The 26,074-nt window shown below is 43.9% G+C and overlaps 1 long non-coding RNA gene across 2 annotated transcripts; it reads left to right on the plus strand.

Moving 5' to 3' along the window:
• The first annotated feature begins 142 nt into the window (after positions 1 to 142).
• Positions 143 to 26,074, plus strand: LOC141060223 (uncharacterized). 2 transcript variants are annotated; one of them, XR_012222680.1, is made up of 4 exons: positions 143 to 240; positions 16,712 to 16,790; positions 18,724 to 18,805; positions 23,071 to 26,074. It is a non-coding gene; the product is annotated as an uncharacterized lncRNA (long non-coding RNA). The 2 variants fall into 2 exon arrangements; XR_012222679.1 differs by lacking the exon at positions 23,071 to 26,074 and having other exon boundaries at positions 18,724 to 19,142.

The raw sequence follows: 26,074 nt of genomic DNA on the forward strand, positions 1-26,074 counted from the left end.
CATATATGTGGCAGACAGTGAGGCCCCTGATCATGTGACCCCCTGACTCCTCCCCTCCTGTGACCTCATCACAGGTCCTGTGTGCATAGAGCAGCCATATATGTGGCAGACACTGAGGCCCCTGATCATGTGACCCCTGACTCCTCCCCTCCTGTGACCTCATCACAGGTCCTGTGCACAGAGCAGTCATATATGTGTCGGACCCTCCTGCACCTTCTGCTTTCTGGGCCGGTTCCTCCTGTGAGTCCTATTAACCCTTTCGCTCCCTGTGTTCTCCTTTCTGACAGGACAATCTCTGAATTCGGACAGTGTGACAGGAATTTCAGCAATGTGGAAGGAAGAAATGACAATTGTACTTTATTTCCTCACAGAAATGTGACTTTCCCCCAATGTATCATTGTCCTACAGGTGACAGGAGCGCTGAGGCCGCACAGTGCGCCGTGTCTCCTGAGGGCCGATACCCCACAGGCTCGGGAGGGAAGGGGCGCCATTGTGACTGGGATAGACGGCGGACGCCGTGTGACGTGTGAAGAGCTCTGACACCAGAACAGCAGAGACCCCACAAGTGGCCCCATGTTACCCCCTCCACCTCTGGGGGCTCATCTAGGGGGCAGGGAGGATTATTAACCCTCAGGGGAGTCGCTTGTGTAATACACGACTGCTCCGTTTGGGGGTCACCCAGACAATTTTGTGTTTTCCATGAAAACTCCGACTTTTATTCATCTATTGAGTTGCCAAATGAATTTAACCCCTTAAAGGGAGTCTGTCACCCCATTTTAGCACTATAAGCTGGGGCCGCCGCCATCAGGGGCTTATCTCCAGCATTCTGTAATGCATTCTGTAATGCTGTAGATAAGCCCCGATGTAACCTAAAGATAAGAAAAACACGTTAGATTATACTCACCCCGGCGTCCCGTCCGGCGCCTCCCATCTTCATACGATGATGTCCTCCTCCTAACTTCTCCCTCGGCTCCTGTGCAGGCGTGCTTTATTGGCCCTGTTGAGGGCAGAGCAGAGTACTGCAGTGCGAGGGGCCGGGAAGGTCACAGAGGTCCCGCGCATGCGCACTGCAGTACTCTGCGCTGCCTTCTACAGGGCAGATAAAGCACGCCTGCGCAGGAGCCGAGGGATAGGAGGAGGACGTCATCGTATGAAGATGGGAGGCCCTGGACCGGACTGCAACACCCCCCGCCCCCCGGTGAGTATAATCTCACGTGTTTTTCTTACCTTTCAGGTTACATCGGGGGCTTATCTACAGCATTACAGAATGCATTACAGAATGCTGTGGATAAGCCCCTGATGGCGGTGGCCGCAGCTGATAGGGCTAAAATGGGGTGACAGATTCCCTTTAATGAATGGAGCTTTTTACATTTTTCGCTTCCCTTATTTCCAGAGCCATAACTTTTTTATTTCTCCGTCAGTATGGGCGTGTGAGGGTTATTTTTTGCGGGATGAGTTGTGCTTTTGAACGACACCATTGCTTCTACCATGTCTTGTACTCAAAACCGGGAAAAAAATTCCAAGTGCGGTGAAATTGCAAAAAAAGTGCCATCCCACACTTGTTTCTTGCTTGGCCTTTTTGCTCGGTTCACTAAATGATAAAACTGCCCTGCCATCATGATTCTCCAGGTCATTACGAGTTCATAGACACCAAACATGTCTAGGTTCTCTTTTATCTAAGTGGTGAAAAAAAATACAAAATTTGCTAAAAAATAAGCACAATTTTCCAAGCCCCGTAACGTCTCCATTTTTCGTGATCTTGTGCTTGGTGAGGGCTTATTTTTTGCGTACCGGGCTGATGGTTTTAATGATGCCACGTTTTTGCAGATACATTCTTTTGATCACCCGTTATTGCATTTTAATGCAATGTCACGGCGACCAAAAAAAACGTAATTCTGTCATTTGATTTTTTTTCTCACTACGCCGTTTAGCAGTCGGGTTCATCCTTTTTTTATTGATAGAGCGGGCGATTCTGAATGCGGTAATACCTAATATCTGTAGGTTTGATTTTTTTTATTGTTTTATTTTGATTGGGGCGAAAGAGGGGTGATTTGAATTTTTATGTTTTTTATTTTCTTTAATTTTTAAACACTTATTTTTGGCATGCTTCAATAGCCTCCATGGGAGAGTAGAAGCATGCCATACTTGATCGGCTCTGCTACATATGGGAGATGAGCAGATCACCCATATGTAGCAGTAATACAGCAATTGGCGCTCATAGCAATCTGACGGCAACAACCATAGAGGTCTCTATGAGACCTCTGATTGTCATGGCAACGCTGACACCCGATCACGTGACGGGGGTTGGTGATACGCTCATTTCTGGCTGGACGCCGGAAGTACTAGTTTAATGCCCGCTGTCAGTGTTTGACAGTGAGATTTAACTAGTTAATAGGCGCGGGCAGATCTTGATTCCACCCGCGCCTATTGCCGGCACATGTCACCTGTTTATAACAGCTGACATGTCGAGGTTTTGAAGTGGGCTCACCGCCGAAGCCCACATCAAAGCAGAGGATACTGAGCGCTGATGTACTATCCCGTCAGCGGTCTGTAAGGGGTTAAAATCTCGTCCAGACATTGACAAGGTTCGAAAAAAAGATTTTTATTTGAAATAATAATTTTCTCCTTTAAACTTTGCTTTCGTCAAAGAATGCCCCCTTGGCAGCAATTTCAGCATTGCAGACCTTTGGCATGTGTACCATACGGTCAAGCTGCTCCCACAACTGCTCAATGGGGTTGAGATCTGGTGACTGCGCTGGCCGCTCCATTACAGACAGAATACCAGCTGCCGGTTTCTTCCCTAAATAGTTCTTGCATAATTTGGAGGTGTGCTTTGGGTCATTGTCCTGTTGTAGGATGAAATTGGCTACAATCAAGCGCTGTCCACAGGGTATGGCATTGCAAAATGGAGTGATAGCCTTCCTTATTCAAAATCCCTTTTACCTTGTGCAAATCTCCCACTTTACCAGCACCAAAGCAACCCCAGACATCACATTACCTCCACCATGCTTGACAGATGGCGTCAGGCACTCTTCCAGCATCTTTTCAGTTGTTCTGTGTCTCACAAATGTTCTTCTGTGTGATACAAACACCTCAAACTTGGATTCGTCTGTCCATAACACTTTTTTCCAATCTTGTTCTGTCCAATGTCTGTGTTCTTTTGCCCATATTAATGTTTTCTTTCTATTAGCCAGTCTCAGATATGGCTTTTTCTTTGCCACTGTGCCCTGAAGGCCAGCATCCCGGAGTCGCCTCTTCACTGTAGACGTTGACTCTGGCGTTTTGCGTGTACTATTTATTGAAGCTGCCAGTTGAGGACCTGTGAGGCATCGATTTCTCAAACTACAGACTTTAATGTACTTGTTACTCAGTTGTGCAGCGGGGCCTCCTACTTTTCTTTCTACTATGGTTAAAGCCTGTTTTTGCTCTAGGAGTAGTACACACCGTTGTAGGAAATCTTCAGTTTCTTGGCAATTTCTTATATAGAATTAATTTCTAAGAACGAGAATAGACTGTTTTTTTCTGGCCATTTTGAGAGTTTAATGGAACCAACAAATGTAATGCTCCAGATTCTCAACTAGCTCAAAGGAAGGTCAGGTTTATATCTTCTCTAATCAGCCAAACTGTTTTCAGCTGTGCTAACATACTTACTTACATACTTTTCAAGGATATTCTAACCATCCATTAGCTTCTTACACAGTTATCAAACACAAAGTACCATAAGAACACTGGAGTGATGGTTGTTGGAAATGGGCCTCTATACACCTATGAAGATATTGCATTACAAACCAGATGTTTGCAGCTAGAATAGTCATTTACCACATTAACAATGTATAGGGTGTATTTCTGAATCATTTAATGTTAGCTTCATTAGAGAAAACTATTTTCTTTCAAAAATAAGGAAATTTCTAAGTGACCGTAAACTTTTACATGGTAGTGTGCTTTAATATTAGCCGTATTTCCTGTTGGCAGGTATACCTTTTCTTTTAGGATTTGATTAAAAACTTCCACCAGTGGAGAAGAAACCTCTTCTACTAATGTTTTATAGAACTCCCCTGGCAGCCCATCTGATCCGGGGGCCTCGCTATTTTTCAGGGAGTTAATAGTGTCTAGTATCTCTTCCTTTCTTATTGTAGAGTTGAATCTTTCTCACCTTCTGAGACTGTTGGGAGGGATAGTCTGTCTAGGAATGTCTTCCCCTCTTCTCCATCTACTGGTTCTTGTTCATACACTGTGTTATAGTATTTATGCCAGCTGTCATTTATGATTTTTGGGTCTGTTTGTGGTGAACCTTTGTGATCATTCAGGCTACCTATAAATATCATAGGTGTTCGACCTTTTGCCAAGCGAGCCAATAATGAACCAGCCTTATTACCGTATCTAAAAATTCAGACGTTTTTTGGTTCCCCCTTATTCTTTCTAGTCTGTCCAGCTAAAGGTCAAATTCTGCTTTAGCTTTGATCCATTTATGCCTATTTTCTAAATTGGGTCAGTTAACCCCTTAACCCCCAAGGGTGGTTTGCACGTTCATGACCAGGCCAATTTTTACAATTTTGACCACTGTCACTTTATGAGGTAATAACTCTGAAACACTTCCATGGATCCCGGTGATTCTGACATTGTTTTCTCGTGACATATTGTACTTCATGTTAGTGGTAAAATTTAATTCAATTAACTTGCGTTTATTTGTGAAAAAAACGGAAATTTGGCGAAAATTTTTAAAATTTCGCAATTTTCCAACTTTGAATTTTTATGCCCTTAAATCACAGAGATACGGCACACAAAAAACTTAATAAGTAACATTTCCCACATGTTTACTTTACATCAGCACAATTTTGGAACCAAAACTTTTTTTTTTTAGGAAGTTATAAGGGTTAAAAGTTGACCAGCGATTTCTCATTTTTGCAACACCATTTTATTTTTACGGACCACATCACATTTGAAGCCACTTTGAGGGGTCTATGTGATAGAAAATACCCAAAAGTGACACCACTCTAAAAACTGCACCCCTTAAGGTGCTCAAAACCACATTCAAGGAGTTTATTAACCCTTCAGGTGCATCACAGGAATTTTTTGAATATTTAAAAAAATGAATATTTAACTTTTTTTCACAAAAAAATACTTCAGATTCAATTTTTTTTTATTTTACCAAGGGTAACAGGAGAAATTGGACGCAAAAGGTATTGTGCAGTTTGTACTGAGTACGCTGATACCTAATATGTGGGGGGAATCACTGTTTCGGCGCATGACAGAGCTCAGAAGGGAAGGAGCGCCGTTTGACTTTTTCAATGCAAAATTGGCTGGAATTCAGATCGGATGCCATGTCACGTTTGGAGAGACCCTGAATTACCTAAACAGTGGAAACCCCCCACAAGTGACCCATTTTGGAAACTAGACCCCCCAAGGAACTTGTCTAGATATGTGGTGAGAACTTTGAACCCACAAGGGCTTCACAGAAGTTTATAACGTACAGCGGAACAATAAAAAAATCATATTTTTTCCACAAAAATAATCTTTTCACCCCCAATTTTTATTTTCCTAAGGGTAACAAGACCCTAAAAGTTATTGTGCAATTTGTCCTGAGTACGCTGATACCCCATATGTGGGTGTAAACGACTATTTCGGCGCATGGCAGAGCTCAGAAGGTAAGCAGCGCCATTTGACTTTTTTGGCTGGAATTGAGATCGGACACCATGTCGCGATTGGAAAACCCCTGATGTACCAAAATAGTGGAAACCCCCCACAAATGACCCCATTTTGGAAACTAGACCCCCTAAGGAACTTATCTAGATGTGTGGTGAGCACTTTTAAACCCCCAGTGCTTCACAGAAGTTTATAATGACCGGGCATGAAAATAAAAAAATCGTATTTTTTCCACAAACATGATCTTTTAGTCCCCATTTTTTTTATTTTCCCAAGGGTACAAGGAGAAATTGGACCCTAAAAGTTGTTGTCCAATTTGTCCTGAGTGCGCTGATACCCCATATGTGGGAGAAAACTACTGTATGGGCACACGTCGGGGCTCGGAAGGGAAGTAGTGACGTTTTGGAATGCAGACATTGATGGAATGCTCTGCAGGTGTCATGTTGCATTTGGAGAGCCCCTAATGTACCTAAACAGTGGAAACCCCCCCACAAATGACCCCATTTTGGAAACTAGACCCCTAAGGAACTTATCTAGATGTGTGGTGAGCACTTTGAACCCCCAAGGGCTTCACAGAAGTTTATAACGCCCGGGCGAGAAAATGAAAAAAATCATAATTTTTCCACAAACCTGATCACTTAGTCACCATTTTTTTATTTTCCCAAGGGTAGCAGGAGAAATTGGACCCCAAAAGTTGTTGTCCAATTTGTTCTGAGTACGCTGATACCTCATATGTGGGAGTAAACTACTGTATGGGCACACGTCGGGGCTCAGGAGGGAAGTAGTGACGTTTTGGAATGCAGACTTTGATGGACTGGTCTGCGGGTGTCGTGCGTTTGGAGAGCCCCTGATGTACCTAAACTATTGAAACTCCCCACAAGTGACCCCATTTTGGAAACTAGACCCCCCACGGAACTTATCTAGATGTGTGGTGAGCACTTTGAACCCCCAAGTGCTTCACAGAAGTTTATAACGCCCGGGCGTGAAAATAAAAAAATCATTTTTTTGCACAAAAATGATATTTTTGCCCCCAATTTTTTATTTTCCTAAGGGTAACAGGAGAAATTGGACCCCAAAAGTTGTTTTGCAATTTGTCCTGAGTAGGCTGATACCCTATATGTGGGGGTAAAACACTGTTTGGGTGCATGGCAGAGCTTGGAAGGGAAGGAGCGCCGTTTGACTTTTTCAGCGCAGAATTGGCTGGAATTGAGATCAGATGCCATGTTGCGTTTGGAGAGCCCCTGATGTGCCCAAACAGTGGAAACCCCCAATTCCTAACTCCAACCCGAACCCCAACACACCCCTAACCCTAATCTCAGCCCTAACCCTAGCTCTAACCCTAATGGGAAAATGGAAATAAATACATTTTCTTTTAATTTTATTGTTTTTCCCTAACTAAGGGGGTGATAACGGGGGGTTTGATTTACTATTTATGGCGGTTTTTATATTTGGCAGCTGTCGCACGCTAAAAGACGCGTTTTATTATAAAAAGTTTTTGCATCACCACATATTGAGAGCTATAATTTTTCCGTATTTTGACCCACCGAGTCATGTGAGGTCTTATTTTTTGCGGGACGAGTTGACGTTTTTATTGATACCATTTTCGGGAACGTGACATCTTTTGATCGCTTTTTATTCCGATTTTTGTGACGCAGAATGAACAAAAACCAGCGTTTCATGAATTTCTTTTGGGGGGGTGCGTTTACACCTTTCCGCCTGCGGTAAAATTGATAAAGCCCTTTTATTCTTCGGGTCAGTACGGTTACAGCGATACCTCATTTATGTCATTTTTTATGTTTTGGCGCTTTTATGCAATGAAAACAATTTTATATAAAAAATAATTATTTTTGCATTGCTTTATTCTGCGAGCTATAACTTTTTTATTTTTTCGCTGATGATGCTGTGTGGCGGCTCGTTTTTTGCGGGACAAGATGACGTTTTCAGCGGTACCATGGATATTTATATGCGTCTTTTTGATCGCGCGTTATTGCACTTTTTGTTTGGCGGTATGATAATAAATCATTATTTTTTGCTTAGTTTTTTATTTTTATTTTTTAAGGGGTTCGCTAAAGGGGTTAACTAATGGGACAGTTTTATAGGGCGGGTCGTTATGGACGCGGCGATACCAAATATGTGTACTTTTAATGTTTTTGTTTTTTTTATTTCCAAAAAATGAATTTATTAGGGAATATATATATATATTTTTTTAATTTATTTAGCGATATACAGTCATGGCCAAAAGAATTGACACCCCTGCAATTCTGTCAGATAATATTCAGTTTCTTCCTGAAAATGATTGCAAACACAAATTCTTTGGTATTATTATCTTCATTTAATTTGTCTTAAATGAAAAAACACAAAAGAGAATGAAGCAAAAAGCAAAACATTGATCATTTCACACAAAACTTCAAAAATGGGCCGGACAAAAGTATTGGCACCCTCAGCCTAATACTTGGTTGCACAAGCTTTAGCCAAAATAACTGCGACCAACTGCTTCCGGTAACCATCAATGAGTTTCTTACAATGCTCTGCTGGAATTTTAGACCATTCTTCTTTGGCAAACTGCTCCAGGTCCCTGATATTTGAAGGGTGCCTTCTCCAAACTGCCATTTTTAGATCTCTCCACAGGTGTTCTATGGGATTCAGGTCTGGACTCATTGCTGGCCACCTTAGAAGTCTCCAGTGCTTTCTCTCAAACCATTTTCTAGTGCTTTTTGAAGTGTGTTTTGGGTTATTGTCCTGCTGGAAGACCCATGACCTCTGAGTTAGACCCAGCTTTCTCACACTGGGCCCTATATTATGCTGCAAAATTTGTTGGTAGTCTTCTGACTTCATAATGCCAAGCACACGGTCAAGCAGTCCAGTGCCAGAGGCAGCAAAGCAACCCCAAAACATCAGGGAACCTCCGCCATGTTTGACTGTAGGGACCGTGTACTTTTCTTTGAATGCCTCTTTTTTTCTCCTGTAAACTCTATGTTGATGCTTTTGCCCTAAAAGCTCTACTTTTGTCTCATCTGACCAGAGAACATTCTTCCAAAATGTTTTAGGCTTTTTCAGGTAAGTTTTGGCAAACTCCAGCCTGGCTTTTTTATGTCTCGGGGTAAGAAGTGGAGTCTTCCTGGGTCTCCTACCATACAGTCCCTTTTCATTCAGATGCCGACGGATAGTACGGGTTGACACCGTTGTACCCTTGGACTGCAGGGCAGCTTGAACTTGTTTGGATGTTAGTGGAGGTTCTTTATCCAACATCCGCACAATCTTGCATTGAAATCTCTTGTCAATTTTTCTTTTCCGGCCACATCTAGAGAGGTTAGCCACAGTGCCATGGGCTTTACACTTCTTGATGACACTGCGCATGGTAGACACAGGAACATTCAGGTCTTTGGAGATGGACTTGTAGCCTTGATATTGCTCATGCTTCCTCACAATTTGGTTTCTCAAGTCCTCAGACAGTTCTTTGGTCTTCTTTCTTTTCTCCATGCTCAATGTGGTACACCCAAGGACACAGGACAGAGGTTGAGTCAACTTTAATCCATGTCAACTGGCTGCAAGTGTGATTTAGTTATTGCCAACACCTGTTAGGTGCCACAGGTAAGTTATAGGTGCTGTTAATTACACAAATTAGAGAAGCATCACATGATTTTTCGAACAGTGCCAATACTTTTGTCCACCCTCTTTGTTATGTTTGGTGTGGAATTATATCCAATTTGGCTTTAGGACAATTCTTTTTGTGTTTTTTCATTTAAGACAAATTAAATGAAGATAATAATACCAAAGAATTTGAGTTTGCAATCATTTTCAGGAAGAAACTGAGTATTATCTGACAGAATTGCAGGGGTGTCAATACTTTTGGCCATGACTGTATTTTAAAATTATTTTTACACCTTTTTTTTTTTTAACTTTATTTCATTGTCCCAGGGGGGACATCACTGTCCTGTGACAGATCGCTGATCTGTCACATCACAGATCACTGTGACAGATCAGCGATCTGTCACAGGCATTGAAGCAGACTTCCTCATGTCTGCGCTTTGCAGGCACTGAGGAAGCCAGCTCCCTGCAGGCCCCCGAAGGTCCCCGTCGCCATCTTGGATTCGGGGACCTGCAGGGAAGGAGCCCCCCGCAGCAGCGCTGCATATTGCGCTGCTCTGGGGGGCTCAGGGAAGCACGGAGGGAGCCCCCTCCCTGCCGATGCTTCCCTTTAACCCCTTTCTGCCATCCGACGTACTATCCCGTCCACGGTACCCGGGCCCGTATGACCGTGGACGGGATAGTACGTCGGGCCCTTTAATGCGATACCGTGACTAAAGTCGCGGTGATCGCATTAAAATTCCGACGCCATCTCACCTTAGAAAAGATGGCGTCGGCATCCCGGGCTGCGATCCCGCCCCCCCGGCATCCAGAGCGCTGTGATTGGCTGTTCAATTCTGAACAGCCAATCGCAGCGTTTCTCATTGTTTCAGCCAATCAGCTTGGCTGAAACAATGATGTCCTAGGCTGGGATCGAGTACCGATGTACTCGATCCTAGAGCCGGTGCCTGGCAATGCCAGGCACCGGCAAAAAGCACCCGGATTGGCGCGATCGCCGATCTGATCGATCGCGCCAATCGCAGTGCACAGCGGCGCTATATCGCCGCTGTGCCCTGCCAGTACCGGCCAGGATTGGTGCTATATTAGCACCGATCGTGCTGGAGCCTGATGCAGGCCCAGCAGGGCCTGCAGGAGTTGGCTGGCGCGATCGATTAGATCGGCGATCGCGCCAACCACAGGGCACAGCTGCGGTCACCATGTGACCGCTCTGTGCCCTGCTGGTGACCTGGGCATGACCTGCCTAGTAATCGGAGCTGTGAGCTCCGATTCTAGGCAGTTGCCATGGTCACCAGGCAGATCAGGGATTGGTGGGATCGATGTAATCATTCGATCCCACCAATGACAGGTCACAGCAGCGATGTGACCGCTCTGTGACCTGCCCCCTGACCTGCCTCTGACCTGTCTGACCTGTCTGCAGGGGTCCTCACTCTAGCTGAGGATTCCTGCAGAGAGGTCGGACGCAGCAAGAGCTCCTGTGCTGGGTATTGTGGTGCCACAGCTTGTAGCATCACAATCCCTGCAGAAGAAAGAAGAAGAAGAAAGAAAACTACAATTGTAAGTGTTAATTGATCCCTGATCCCCTGCCCAATCTATCTTCACCCCCCCAATCTATCTTCATCCCCCCATCCCCCCTCCACCCCTCCTCTTACCCCCCTTCACCCCCCTCCACCCCCCTTTTACCCCCCTCCACCCCACTTTTGCGCCACCTCCGTGCGCAGCCGGCGAGCGTTGATCGGTGACGCAGTTCACCGATCAACACTCGAGCTCGCTTTTTTTTCCTTAGCCCCCTTTGCGCCACTTCCGTTCACACATTCCGCAGCCGCAAAAGTTGGATAGGTGACACACGTCACTTATCCAAGTTTGTGCCTGCTGTTTTTCATTTTTTTCACCCCCCTTTGTGCCACCTAACTACAACCCTAACTGTTGATCCCTGCCCAATCTCTCTTCATCCACCCCAATCCCCCCTTCCCCCTATTTTTACCCCCCTCCACCCCACTTTTGCGCCACCTCCGTGCGCAGCCGCCGAGCGTTGATTGGTGACGCAGTTCACCGATCAACACTTGAGCTCACTTTTTTTTTCCTTAGCCCCTCCGTACACACATCCCGCAGCTGCGAAACTTGGATAAGTGACACAGTTCACTTATCAGAGTTTGCCGTTTTCCTTTTTTTTTTTTTTTTCCACCCCCCCTTGCGCCACCCCTTGCGCACATCCAGCAGCCTAGTTTTGATAAGTGACACTTATCAGCTAGGGCCTGCTGTTTTAGACTTTTTTCCACAGCTTTTTCTTTACAGAAATTTTACACCAATCACTCCCCCCCCCCCCCTCACGTACACATACAGTTTTCAATAAAGTGTACACCCAAGCACCATATTTACACAAAAATGTCATCAAATTCATCCCAACAGCGCTATTCAGTGGAGGAGGCATATGCTTTACTTGCCTCCGAAAATGATAGCGATTTGGATGACGATCCGACTTTTCTTTATTTTTCGGATTCTTCATCCTCTTCTTCTTCCTCTTCCCCCTCCTCATCTTCCTCCTCGGGTCCTGCGGAACCGCCACGCAGACGCTCCAGGACAGAAGATGAGGCAGCGCCCACCATGCCCGCAGCTGACCCAGTGCTCCCCGTATGGACCTCGCCCCCCGAAAATTACGAGCCACTGATTCCTGATTTTGTGGCAGAATCAGGAATCAAGTTTGACACCACCGGCCTCACAGAAATTGACTTTTTCAAAGTCTTTTTCTCTGAGGATTTTGTTAACCTCATGGTGGAGCAAACTAATTTTTACGCTCTTCAATTTTTGGAGCAAAACCCGCGTTCAACATTTTCAAACTGGTCTCCTGTAGACGCAGTTGAAATGACGCAGTTTTGGGGCCTGGTCCTTCATATGGGGATACTGAAGAAGCCGGAAATTCGGCAATATTGGAGTGTTGATATTTTATACAACACTCCAGTGTTCCGAATGGTCATGGCCCGGACGCGTTTTGAGGCCATCCACAAGTTTCTGCATTATACTGATAATGCAGAGTGTCCCGCACAAGATGACCCCAACTTTGACCGTCTGTTCAAAGTTCGGCCGGTCATCGAACACTTCAACAAAAAGTTTGCTGAAGTGTACGTGCCCCAAAGGAACATCTGCGTGGATGAGTCCTTGGTTCACTTCAAGGGAAGGCTGCGATTCCGTCAATACCTGCCCAGTAAGAGGGCCAGGTACGGAATCAAACTCTATAATTCGTGTGAGAGTACCTCAGGGTACACCCACAAGTTTAGAGTTTACGAAGGGAAGGACACCCGGATTGAACCCCCTGAGTGTCCTCCTTTCCTGGGAGTGAGTGGGAAAATTGTGTGGGATTTGGTGCAACCACTGCTGGATAAAGGTTATCACCTCTACACTGATAACATTTATACCAGCATCCCACTCTACAAATCCCTCTCTGAGCGACGTACCGCAGCCTGCGGTACTGTCCGCAAAAATCAGAGAGGCCTCCCGAAGATGCTACTTGGGCAGATGCTCCGAAAAGGTGAGAGCAGAGCCCAATGTAGCGACCACCTGCTGGTGGTCAAGTACAAGGACAAGAGAGATGTCCATCTCTTGACCACCATACACGGTGATGGCAGTACCCTCTGCACTGTACGGGGTACCTCTACACAGGTCCTCAAACCGACATGTGTAGTGGGGTACAACAAAAAAATGGGGGGAGTTGATCTCTCCGATCAACTCCTCCAACCGTACAATGCATTGAGGAAGGCCAAGGTGTGGTACAAAAAGCTGGCCGTGCACATCGTCCAAATGGCAATGCTCAACGCATTCCTGCTGTCACAATGTGCATGCCCCAGCGATACGTCGTACCTTCATTTCCAGGAGGTAGTGGTTAAGGCCATGATGTTTGGCGCTCAGGAAGGAGCGGGCCCCAGTACTTCAGGAACTGAAGGTGCTCGTATTGTCCCAGGTCAGCATTTTCCGGGGGTGGTCCCGCCAACCCCAAGAAAAGGTAAGCCGCAAAAAAGGTGTCGAGTGTGTTACAAAAAAGGAATACGCAGGGACACCATTTACCAGTGCGACACCTGCCCCGAAAAACCTGGCCTGTGCATGAAGGATTGCTTCAAATTGTACCACACCTCCATGCACTACTAATTTACATTAGATTAGTTGGGGGCACATCTAGATTTGTTCATTGGGGGTCTAGTATCCAAAATGATGTCATATGTGGGTTTTTTCCTGTTTAGGCACATCAGGGACTCTGCAAATGGAACATGACGCCAGCAGACCATCAAAGTCTGCATTCCAAAACAACACTACTTCCCTTTCGAGCCCCAACGTGTGCCTAAACAGTTTTTTCCCACATGTGGGGTACCAGAGTACCCAGGACAAATTGGACAACGACTTTTGGGGTCCAATTTCTCCTGTTACTCTTGGGAAAATTAAAAATTGGGGACTAAATGATCATTTATGTGGGAACAAAACAGGATTTTATACTTTCACGCCTGGGCATTATAATCTTTAGTGAAACACTTGGGGGTTCAAAGTGCTCACCACACATCTAGATAAGTTCCTTAGGGGGTCTAGTTTCCAAAATGGGGTCACTTATGGGGGGTTTCTACTGTTTAGGAACATCAAGGGCTCTGCAAATAGAACATGACGCCCGCAGACCATTCCATCAAAGTCTGCTTTCCAAAACGTCATTACTTCCCTTTCGAGCCCTGACGTGTGCCCAAACAGTAGTTTTCTCCCACATGTGGGGTATCAGGGTACTCAGGACAAATTGGACAACAACTTTTGGGGTCCAATTTCTCCTGTTACTCTTGGGAAAATTAAAAATTTGGGACTAAATGATCATTTATGTGGGAACAAAACAGGATTTTATATTTTCACGCCTGGGCATTATAATCTTTAATGAAACACTTGGGGGCTCAAAGTGCTCACCACACATCTAGATAAGTTCCTTAGGGGGTCTAGTTTCCAAAATGGGGTCACTTGTGGGGGGTTTCCACTGTTTAGGCACATCAGACGCTCGTCAAACGTGACATGGCGTCCGATCTCAATTCCAGCCAATTTTAGGTTGAAAAAGTCAAACGGGGCTCCTTCCCTTCTGAGCCCTGCCATGTGCCTAAACAGTGGTTCCCTCCCACATATTGGGTATCAGCGTACTCAGGACAAATTTGACAACAACCTTTGGGGTCCAATTTCTCCTGTTACCCTTGGGAAAACAAAATATTGGGGACTAAATTATCATGTTTGTGGAAAAAATATGATTTTTTTATTTTCACGCCCGGGTGTTATAAACTTCTGTGAAGCCCTTGGGGGTTCAAAGTGGTCACCACACATCTAGATAAGTTCCTTAGGGGGTCTAGTTTCCAAAATGGGGTCACTTGTGGGGGGTTTCCACTGTTTAGGCACATCAGACGCTCGTCAAACGCGACATGGCGTCCGATCTCAATTCCAGCCAATTTTAGGTTGAAAAAGTCAAACGGGGCTCCTTCCCTTCTGAGCCCTGCCATGTGCCCAAACAGTGGTTCCCCCCCACATATTGGGTATCAGCGTACTCAGGACAAATTTGACAAGAACCTTTGGGGTCCAATTTCTCCTGTTACCCTTGGGAAAACAAAATATTGGGGACTAAATTATCATGTTTGTGGAAAAAATATGATTTTTTATTTTCATGCCCGGGTGTTATAAACTTCTGTGAAGCCCTTGGGGGTTCAAAGTGGTCACCACACATCTAGATAAGTTCCTTAGGGGGTCTAGTTTCCAAAATGGGGTCACTTGTGGGGGGTTTCCACTGTTTAGGCACATCAGACGCTCGTCAAACTTGACATGGCGCCCGATCTCAATTCCAGCCAATTTTAGGTTGAAAAAGTCAAACGGGGCTCCTTCCCTTCTGAGCCCTGCCATGTGCCTAAACAGTGGTTCCCCCCCACATATTGGGTATCAGCGTACTCAGGACAAGTTTGACAACAACCATTGGGGTCCAATTTCTCCTATTACCCTTGGGAAAACAAAATATTGGGTACTAAATGATCATGTTTGTGGAAAAAATATGATTTTTTATTTTCACGCCCGGGTGTTATAAACTTCTGTGAAGCCCTTGGGGGTTCAAAGTGGTCACCACACATCTAGATAAGTTCCTTAGGGGGTCTAGTTTCCAAAATGGGGTCACTTGTGGGGGGTTTCCACTGTTTAGGCACATCAGACACTCGTCAAACGCGACATGGCGTCCGATCTCAATTCCAGCCAATTTTAGGTTGAAAAAGTCAAACGGGGCTCCTTCCCTTTTGAACCCTGCCTTGTGCCCAAACAGTGGTTCCCCCCCATATATTGGGTATCAGCGTACTCAGGACAAATTTGACAACAACTTTTGGGGTCCAATTTCTTCTGTTACCCTTGGGAAAATAAAAAAATTGTTGCTAAAATATTTTTGTGACAAAAAAGTTAAATGTTCATTTTTTCCTTCCACGTTGCTTCTGCTCCTGTGAAGCACCTGAAGGGTTAATAATCTTCTTGAATGTAGTTTTGAGTAGCTTCAGGGGTGCAGTTTTTAGAATGGTGTCACTTTTGGGTATTTTCTGCCATATAGACCCCTCAAAGTGACTTCAAATGTGAGGTGGTCCCTAAAAAAAATGGTTTTGTAAGTTTTGTTGTAAAAATTAGAAATCGCTTGTCAAATTTTAACCCTTATAACTTCCTAACAAAAAAAAATGTTGTTTCCCAAATTGTGCTGATGTAAAGTAGACATGTGGGAAATGTTATTTAGTAACTATTTTGTGTCACATATTTCTCTGTTTTAAGGGCATACAAATTCAAAGTTTGAAAATTGCAAAATTTTCAAAATTTTTGCTATATTTCTGTTTTTTTCATAAATAAACGCAAGTTATAGCGAAAAATGTTTACCACTAAAGTGAAGTACAATATGTCACGAGAAAACAGACTAAGAAACGCCTAGATCCGTTGAAGCGTTCCAGAGTTATAACCTCATAAAGGGACAGTGGTCAGAATTGTAAAAATTGGCCTGGTCATGAACGTGCAAACCACCCTTGGGGGTGAAGGGGTTAACTCCCGGTACACCGCGATCGTGTTTGATCACGGTGTGCAAGGGGTTAACGTGTCGGGGGCGGTCCGTGACCGCCCCTGACACATTGTGCCGGGTGTCAGCTGTGATAATCAGCTGACACCCGGCCGCGATCAGCGGCGCTCACCACGTGGGCGCCGCTGATCGCTGTGACGTACTATCCCGTCCCTGGGAATGAAGTCCCAGGGCACATGGACGGGATAGTACGTCACATGGCAGAAAGGGGTTAAACACGGAGGTATGAATAAGGCCTTATTCAGGGACTGGCAGTAATAGAATAGTAAAATCCATCCAGTGATCCTCCAATGTCTGCTGGACATGGGATGGGGAGAGTTTCTAGTTCTGTTAGAACATAGACACCAGACTTCTTGCTGTTAACCAGTTAATGCTTTCTTGTCCACCACACTGCAGTGTCCAAAGAGGAAGACGGTGAGACAGGCAGCGACATCGCATCAGAGAGCTCGTGACCTCAGAAGATCCCCAGATCCTGGTATTGTGACATAATATTAAGAGCAATATTCATTCATTGATATTACTCTATAGAAGGGAACCTGTTGCCTCGTTTTGCTGCTGTAAGATGCGGCCACCGCCTTTAGGGGCTTATCTACAGCATTCTATAACGCTGCAGATAAACCCCCGATCTAACCTGAAAGATGAGAAAAAGAAGTTTTCTTACACTCACCCGGGGGCGGTCCGGTCCGATGGATGCCGCAGCGATTTTTGCCGGCAGTTTTTCCGCCTCTGCCCCGTAACGGATCACTTATGGCCACACTGCGTTCGGCCTCATTCATTCCCTGTGGGAATTATGAACATCTGCTGCACTTGCGGTTTTGAACTTGCAGTGAAACAAAAAAATCACAGCTCGCAGCGTTGTTTTCCGTTGCTGCAAGTACAGCATTTGCCGGATCTGCCGCGAATGGCAAAAATGGCTGATGTGACAGTAGCCTAAGTCCCTGACGACAGTGTCTGCATTAGTCATACTCATCAATGGGGGGGCAGCACTAAAAGTGCCCAGGGCAGCACAAACTCTAAATACGGCCCTGAGCGGAGGCTCCTGTTTTGGATAATAAGCCAACATGATCACATCTGCTCCAAATGAAAAGAAAATTAGTTTATTACAATGAGAGTTCGTTCACATAAGTATATGATATGGTCGAGAACTATCCGATGTCTTATCAGATGGCGCTAGACCCAATATTATACCATGGGGCAGAGCAGAGCTGTACTCTGTATCTCATACTAATTCAGCATGAGGAAAAAAATCACAGCCACTGGCCACCTCCTGATGGGCACCATGAAGAATGTGACGTGACCAGATAAAGTCCATCATCACCCTGCACCTTGGTTCAGCCGGACGTGGCTCTTCTCTAGCACATGATGCTCACAAAGGAGTCACAAAAGCATTTTTTTACCAGGCAGATATTCTATATCCTGTTCAAATTGTTTTTATTGAAAATGTCCTAATTATTATACAATCCAGGTAATGACGGTCACAGAGGAGCGCCAGCCGTGCCTTCTCTGGGGAGATCAATGCAGCTCCTGCCGGGTGCCTCCAAAGAGGAAGGAGGTTGCGATGCTGGATGAACCCGGTCAGACGGAGCGCAAAGAGAGGGGAATGTAGATTTAAAATCTTCTTATATTAATCACATTGGACTACATTAATAAAAGAAGATTTTAAATCTACATTCCCCTCTCTTTGCGCTCCGTCCGACCGGGTTCATCCAGCATCGCTAATTATTATACAAGATAGAGTTAAACAAAATAAAGGAAAAAAAGGGGAAACAAGGGAAAATAAAGGAAAATGGGAGAAGGAACTATCGCAAAGCAACAACAGTTATTCTATCTCTGATACATGTACCAAGAGATACTAAGATCAAGGGTAAGACAATGGAGTTATCATTTCTTTCACATTATCTCACCATTGTGATAATGAAACTATCACATATTATGGAAGCTATGTTCCTGATCAGGGCTGCCAAAAGGAATTTCAGGGCCCCATACTGGCAAAATTTTTGGGCTCCCATGAGACTCCGTCCAGGCTCCACCCCAGTTCTGCCTCCACTCAAGCCCCGCCTACACCCCTCAAACTTTCCACAGTCCCACCACCCACTCTTGGAAAAACTCTTCTGCCCCATCCTCACCAATCACACACTAACTGTTCCCATGGAACCGTATCACATACATAACCATCAGCTTTTGTTTTGACCAACGGATTTTTTAAGCCTGCCACCACGACAAGGTAGACTCTTTTGGCAGGGCCCTACTCTACTCTAACCTATTAAACGTTTCTTAAAATATCCAATAATCTTATTAGCAATATTTTCTATTTATTTTTCTTTAAGGGAATGTGTCACATACATTTTTTAAAGTAATTGAGATCCTATTGTTATAATCTTTTGTATAATCTGTATTTCTGATTGCAGATTATTGTATGCTGTTTCCTGAACATTTATGGAAGCTGCTCTCTTGCCTGTTTGGAGATATGGATATTGGACATATACATGTGTATGTATATCATAAGACATTATAGGGGACTCTATTTCCTTGGGAGAGTTTTCTATTCATGTTCTCATGTTTAGTTTCATGCAGATGTCATTGTGCAGGAAGGGGGAAGAGGAGAGCTGTGACATTACCTACTGGGAATGGTGGATTCTGTTATCTCTCATTGTAATCCTGCTTGTTATGATAATGAGGTGACTGCTAATAAGGGATCTCTTCTGGAAGTCCCAGTCTATTAGAAAAGTTGTTTCTGTTTATTATTTTATGATATAAGGGGTTACATACTTTAAACTCAATTCTTGCAAAACTTTTTTAACTATGATTAAAAGGATTGGCCATGTTCTGTTTATTGGTCACGAATGTGTTTGAGATGATAGGGCTCTTACTAATATGGCCTTTCTTGAATTACAGCAACAAATATGAAATATGGGAAATAGAAATATAGGCTATGCTGAATTTCTGCACTAAATGCCTTTTAATCATCTCATATAATTGTAGATCGTGAGCCCTCGCGGGCAGGGTCCTCGCTCCTCCTGTGCCAGTCGTGACTTGTATTGTTTAAGATTATTCTACTTGTTTTTATTATGTATACCCCTCCTCACATGTAAAGTGCCATGGAATAAATGGTGCTATAATAATAGTAATAATAATATACTCATTGGTTAATAATAATAACTACCGTAGAGAGTGGACAATGCCCAAAACATAAAAGCTTCATAACACATTCCCACTAAATATTTTGCTAACTAAATCTATTTTCATAAGAGTCATTTAGTTAAATCCTTTGGTCAATTACATAAAGTGCAAAATTACAGTGCCAATAACAAAAGAGAAAACAGACAAAACAAAAACAACACATATAACAATAACATATAACACAATAAAAATAAGGTCATTTTGTGAGACCAGAGAAACATAATATAAAAACAACAAAGAGTATTGCACACAATCTAAGGAACTGAAGCAGGTCCGACCCCCCTCTTTGCTTCTGCTCACCGGGCACCATACACTAGTACGGGCAGTAATGCCCTGATGGCGGCCCTGTCCCTGCCTACATGAAGTATGTAGCTAGTCTACATAGATCATGGGATGTCAGACATCCATTCCTGGCTACCTACAGTTGCCATTTCATCTAAGTACTCAGTCAATCTATATTAAAAGGAAACTGTCACCCCCCCCAAGGTCATATATGACCTATTAATATGGGCACACAGGTAATAGGTACTAGTCCTACCTGTATACCTCTTATTAACGGTCTTGTTGTGGAGAAATGTTATATTCTGTCTTTACGTTAATGATTTCTTCCATGCTCCGGGGCATTCTCTGCCTGGAAGAAATCCCTGCCCTCTCTCCTCATTACAATACTGCCCTCCTCCCATCAGCGCCAGTAATAGCCCCAGAATCCTGCGCCTGAGCCATGCACCTTGTCGGCGCGCACACCAGAGATTACTGGAGCGGAAGGCGCCGGCACCTCTGCAGAAGATCCCTGAGTGCAGTACCCATAGAAGGGAGGATGAGATATGTATTTCTGGGGGAGTGCAGGGCGCAGGCATGGGATTCCAGGGCCAAAACTGCCGTGCATGAGAGGGGGTTAGTATTACAATGAAGAGAGAAGGCAGGGATTTCTTCCAGGCAATGCAAGCCCCAGTGCCTGGAAGAACTCATAAACTTAAAAAAAGAATATAACATTTCTCAATAACAAGACCATTACTATGAGGCATACAGGTAGGTCTAGCGTAACATTTCTATTACCTGTATGCCCAAATTAATAGGTCATATACATCTCGGGGGGTGACAGATTACCGTTAAAGCATAAACACACATAGATAAGAATTAATATATATAATATGATGACGACAGCCGTCCAGACCTGCATCCCACCACAAGAAACAGTCCAGAGTAATCCCTGGAGAATGCTATCATCCTCAATGACACAGTGAGGGGCTATGCGCCCCCTTCTGATCTCAGGCTATTTACTCATCTAGGAGTGTCTGCTCAAACTGTTGGGGTGCAGCTGTGGGACCCTATTTTCAGAGATGATGTCCTCCACTCAAGTCTCAAAAAGCTGAAAGGGTCTTCAGGAGAGGTGGGTAGTCGAGCTAGGCTATCAGACGGTCACCTCTGTAGCTGTAGTCATCCTTCCTATGGTACTATTCAGGGGTGGACATGTTATTAGTGCAAATTGTGAAATTGCACACGGGCCAAGAGGTAAGGGGACCCATTTCCACCTCCAAAGCAGATACAATTGTGCATTATGATGAGTTATTGGGCTGATCTTTCGCATAAAGACATAATATATCCACAAGACCATTAATATGAGTCATACAGGTAGGTCTAACGTAACATTTCTATTACCTGTATGCCCATATTAATAGGTCATATACGTCTCAGGGGGTGACAGATTACTTTTAAAGCATAAACACACATATATTAATTCTTATCTATCTAATAGGATGACGACAGCTGTCCAGACCTGCATCCCACCACAAGAAACAGTCCAGAGTAATCCCTGGAGAATGCTATCATCCTCAGTGACACAGTGAGGGGCTATGCGCCCCCTTCTGATCTCAGGCTATTTACTCATTTAGGAGTGTCTGCTCAAACTGTTGGGGTGCAGCTGTGGGACCCTATTTTCAGAGATGATGTCCTCCACCCAAGTCTCAAAAAGCTGAAAGGGTCTTCAGGAGAGGTGGGAAGTCGAGCTAGGCTATCAGACGGTCACCTCTGTAGCTGTGGTTCCATTCAGGGGTGGACAGGGTGGACATGTTATTGGTGCAAATTGTGCAACTGCCCACGGGCCAAGAGGTAAGGGGACCCATTTCCACCTCCAAAGCAGATAAAATTGTGGATTATGATGAGTTATTGGGCTGATCTTTAGCATAAAGACATAATATATCCACAAGACCATTAATATGAGGCATACAGGTAGGTCTAGCATAACATTTCTATTACCTGTATGCCCATATTAATAGGTCATATACGTCTCGGGGGGGAGGGGTGACAGATTACCTTTAAAGCATAAACACACATATATTAATTCTTATCTATCTAATAGGATGACGACAGCATTCCAAACCTGCATCCCACCACAAGAAACAGTCCAGAGTAATCCCTGGAGAATGCTATCATCCTCAGTGACACAGTGAGGGGCTATGCGCCCCCTTCTGATCTCAGGCTATTTACTCATTTAGGAGTGTCTGCTCAAACTGTTGGGGTGCAGCTGTGGGACCCTATTTTCAGAGATGATGTCCTCCACCCAAGTCTCAAAAAGCTGAAAGGGTCTTCAGGAGAGGTGGGTAGTTGAGCTAGGCTATCAGACGGTCACCTCTGTAGCTGTGGTTCCATTCAGGGGTGGACAGTGTTGGACATGTTATTGGTGCAAATTGTGCAACTGCCCACGAGCCAAGAGGTAAAGGGACCCATTTCCACCTCCAAAGCAGATGAAATTGGGCATTATGATGAGTTATTGGGCTGCAAAGGATCCATATATTGTTCATGCACAGTGTCCCTCTTCCGCCTGTGTCTTCCAGTGGCTCCAATATATAATTAATTTCCTGCAGTGAGAATCACATCACATTAATAATTTCCCGGCAATCAAGCTCAACATCATCAATCCTATCACTACCAATACTGTGTGGGCTTTTGAAAAGTTGAGAGTAAATTATGTAACCCAACTCTGATAGACCCCATCCAGAAAAAGGGATTCCATCCCTCCTTGGATATATCCCCAGCTTTTTGCTGCAGCTCCTTTACTTTATCCATTATTGAATCATGTGCATCTTCTAGGAGCAGCATTGCTCACCTATAACAGCGCAAGTGCCCCCTTCACCTGCTAACAGGCAGACAAGCGCCATTGTCTTCTGAAGGGCTACTATCCTCATTAGTGACATCACAAGTAGAAGCTAATGGAGGTGACGCCAACAACCAAAACATTTGGTAGTAGTAGTAGCTTATGGGGGCAAAACTAAGCACCAAAACATTCCGTGAAATGACAAATAAGAGCTAATGTGGGCGGAGCCAAGAACCTCACTTCCATTGAAGTGCATTGCCCAATATACTAGAGATCAAACGCTATGAATCCTCCAATGTGGGGGAAGATCTGACTAGCTTCACTGCATATGGAGCTAATATGTATATACATCGGTGTTGTACAAGGATTTCCCAATATTGGTTGGATTTATATTTTTGATCTGGACTGTATATTACTATATGTCTCAATAACATCCGACAATTACATAGTTATCTTCATGTTACACGTGTTCCCTTTACAGGATATAACTTTAATCTCCCAGATTTGGATGATTCTCTAACAATACATGGCCTAAAAATCGAGAAGTCGTCATGTTCCAGTTCTGGCTGAGGGGATCCTCTCAATTATAACTAATCTATGGAGCTGATGAGCAAGAAAGTCAGAAGCCAGAATCATGTGATGGATAATCGGTAAATCGCTGTCATTTCTGGGCTTGAAGATAAATCCCGTCACACCCTATACATCTCCCTTTACTATTGGTAGAAGAGCTGTAATGCTTGGACAGCTCCTAATCTGAGGGGTTCACTAATTATTTTGGACCTGCTTGTATTATATAGAATAAAGACTCCATAATGAATAAAAAATACATGAGAAATAGATGATAGAAGAGAATGAAGGACACAACAAGAGATGACATAGAGCCGACTTACCGCTCTCTCCACCGTCTGCAACTGTCAGACGGAATGTTGGCTCTGCAGCTCCATACACAATGTGTGTGATGTCATAAGGCAAGGGGGCGGAGTCAGAAACCTCAACATTCCGTGACATCAGCAGCAGGAGCAGCAGTTATTTACAGAGACCAGAGCAGGCCACACAACCCATTCATTACCATATAAATGAAATTGACTCTAATTATCCATCTTGACCTCTTAAAACTTTCAAAAAATGCCAAAATGTCATTATTACCATACATTGTAATTCCGGAGTAGTTTCCACTGATGTGAACAGTGATAAATCGACAATAATAACCCATATATCCCAGTATTACAGAAGATTAGATGATATGGATGGTTGGATGTGGAGGTGGACATGCTGCTGTAGGATAAATGGCCAGAAAATAGGGGAGGACACTATAGACAGTGTTACTATATACCAGGATTGGGCTATTAATTTTCCCAAGTGGCTATATGAGAGACCATAACATATTAATTACTATTATTATTTTATATTAATAATAATTGTATAACTTAATATTGAGTAGAATTAAATATGTTGACACCCCCTACATACCATATGAACCCATATACAGCCCCCTTTATACCTCTATATACTGTAAGAGCTCACACCTAGCTTCCTACATACAGTATGAGCCCTTACATAGCCCCTCCACATACATTGTAAGAACCCCCCTAGCCTCTCTATATATAGTATGAGCCCCCACATATCCTCTCTATATTCAATATCAGTCCTCACATAGTGCTTTGTATATAGTATGAGACCAACGCTAACCAAAAAAGGGTACACTAATGTCAATAATGATCCCAAATAGAGTGCAACACCTAGCCTATAAACTAATGAAGCCAAAAGACACGGAGAAAAAGAAAAGCCAAATAACCCGGTATACACCTCCGTATATAAAAAAGTGAGAAAACCTTTATTTCATCATGGACATGGTAACTTTAAAAACATTTAAAATACACAACAAACCAATAGCCCAAAAGTCCCCAAAAAGCCCATAAGCCTTAAATACAACCCATGTAATGGGTGAATGGCAGCCCCCAGCATATGCAGAAAGAAAATACATGTGTCATACGGTGATAATGATAAATGAACCTATAACTACAAATATAAACAGAATGGGTGATGGTACATGCAGGATGCGACTAATCAACATCATTTCCCATTGCACAGGTATAAACAGTCAGAAAATAGAGACTCCCACATATACCAAAGCATGTATGCAAAGAAGTCACCCTAAAATAGTTGTGACAATACAGATGACGTCAAAAAATGGGCATAACTGACTGAGAATGCTATAATGAAATAAAAGTATGATCACCCAAAATGAGAAAGCCAGACACTGACATGGGGGCGGCAAGAAGTCCCGAGGGGGACAAGAAGGGAGAGTGGGAAGAGGCCCCACGCGTATCGCCGCTTCGTCAGTCAGTTATGACTAAATCCAGAAACTGTTGACTACTGGTGACAGATACATAAGAAAAAAAGGAAGCGCATCACAGAAGAATATACAATTCAAGTCACCTTTATTCCATCCAGGTAAAAAATTAGAACATTCATGGTACAAGATTATTTTACGACTAAGGTCTTCAGCCAGAAACGCGTCAGAATGAACATGTTTTTAATCTTGCACCATGGATGTTCTAATATTTAATCTGGAAGGAATAACTACTTGAATTCACATTCTGCTCTGCCCTCCAGTTCTTTAGAAGGAACATGAAGCAATTTGACAGCCTTTTAGGCAGATAGGTCCAAGTTGCCATCTCCTAGTCTGTGGTTAGGCTAGCTCTGCCCCGTAGGCACCACTAGGGACTGCGGTGCCAAGAGATCTATTCTGTACAAGAACCGTCAGGGTCAGTTGCAGCTATTTAGTGTATAACCTATTTCCCAAGTGAGTTACCACACAGGCATAACACCCCGATTTGCCTGAGCTACTTGTGAAGGAACGCCTCGTGTGCGCACATTTCCACAAGACAGCTACAGCTGCCGCTGATCTAGCAGTGCTTCAGCAGCTCTTGCAAGTGCCAGTTCACACACTGGTGTGCGACGTGACCATACTCTGGAACCCCACATTACATATGTTGGCAAGTGTTTGTGAGCAGCAGAGGGCAGTAGTTGAATACGAGCTACAACATGCCGGTCAGTATTCCGATCAGTCTCCGCACATAACAACTGACAAGTTGGCATTACCAATTACCATCGATTACCAATATACAACACTACAGAGAGAGGTTGAGCTTTGTCCGGGGTAACTGTATCCCTGTAGAGACTTGTTATTAACACTATTATTTAGTCCTCTATCTCTTAAATCTGTGTAGTTATATCCTGTAAGTGAATGGTCACTGATACATTGTCTCTAAATCTGGATAATTGTGTCCCATTGGCCAGATAAATACCTTATATTCCAGGACCTGGGAAATTGTATCCCAGTAGTGATAGCTCTACTGCTTTATACATTATACCTATCCTGCTGGCTAATGGTCTGGCTAAATGTATCCCTCTACTGTCAGCAACTATTGTATTTCTAATTGCACTTTAATCTTATTATTATATAATTTTTCAATAAAGGT

This window comes from Dendrobates tinctorius, unplaced genomic scaffold (genome assembly GCF_039654945.1).
Source record: "Dendrobates tinctorius isolate UK_male_01 unplaced genomic scaffold, ASM3965494v1 ptg000233l, whole genome shotgun sequence".
NCBI classification, from domain to species: domain Eukaryota; kingdom Metazoa; phylum Chordata; class Amphibia; order Anura; family Dendrobatidae; genus Dendrobates; species Dendrobates tinctorius.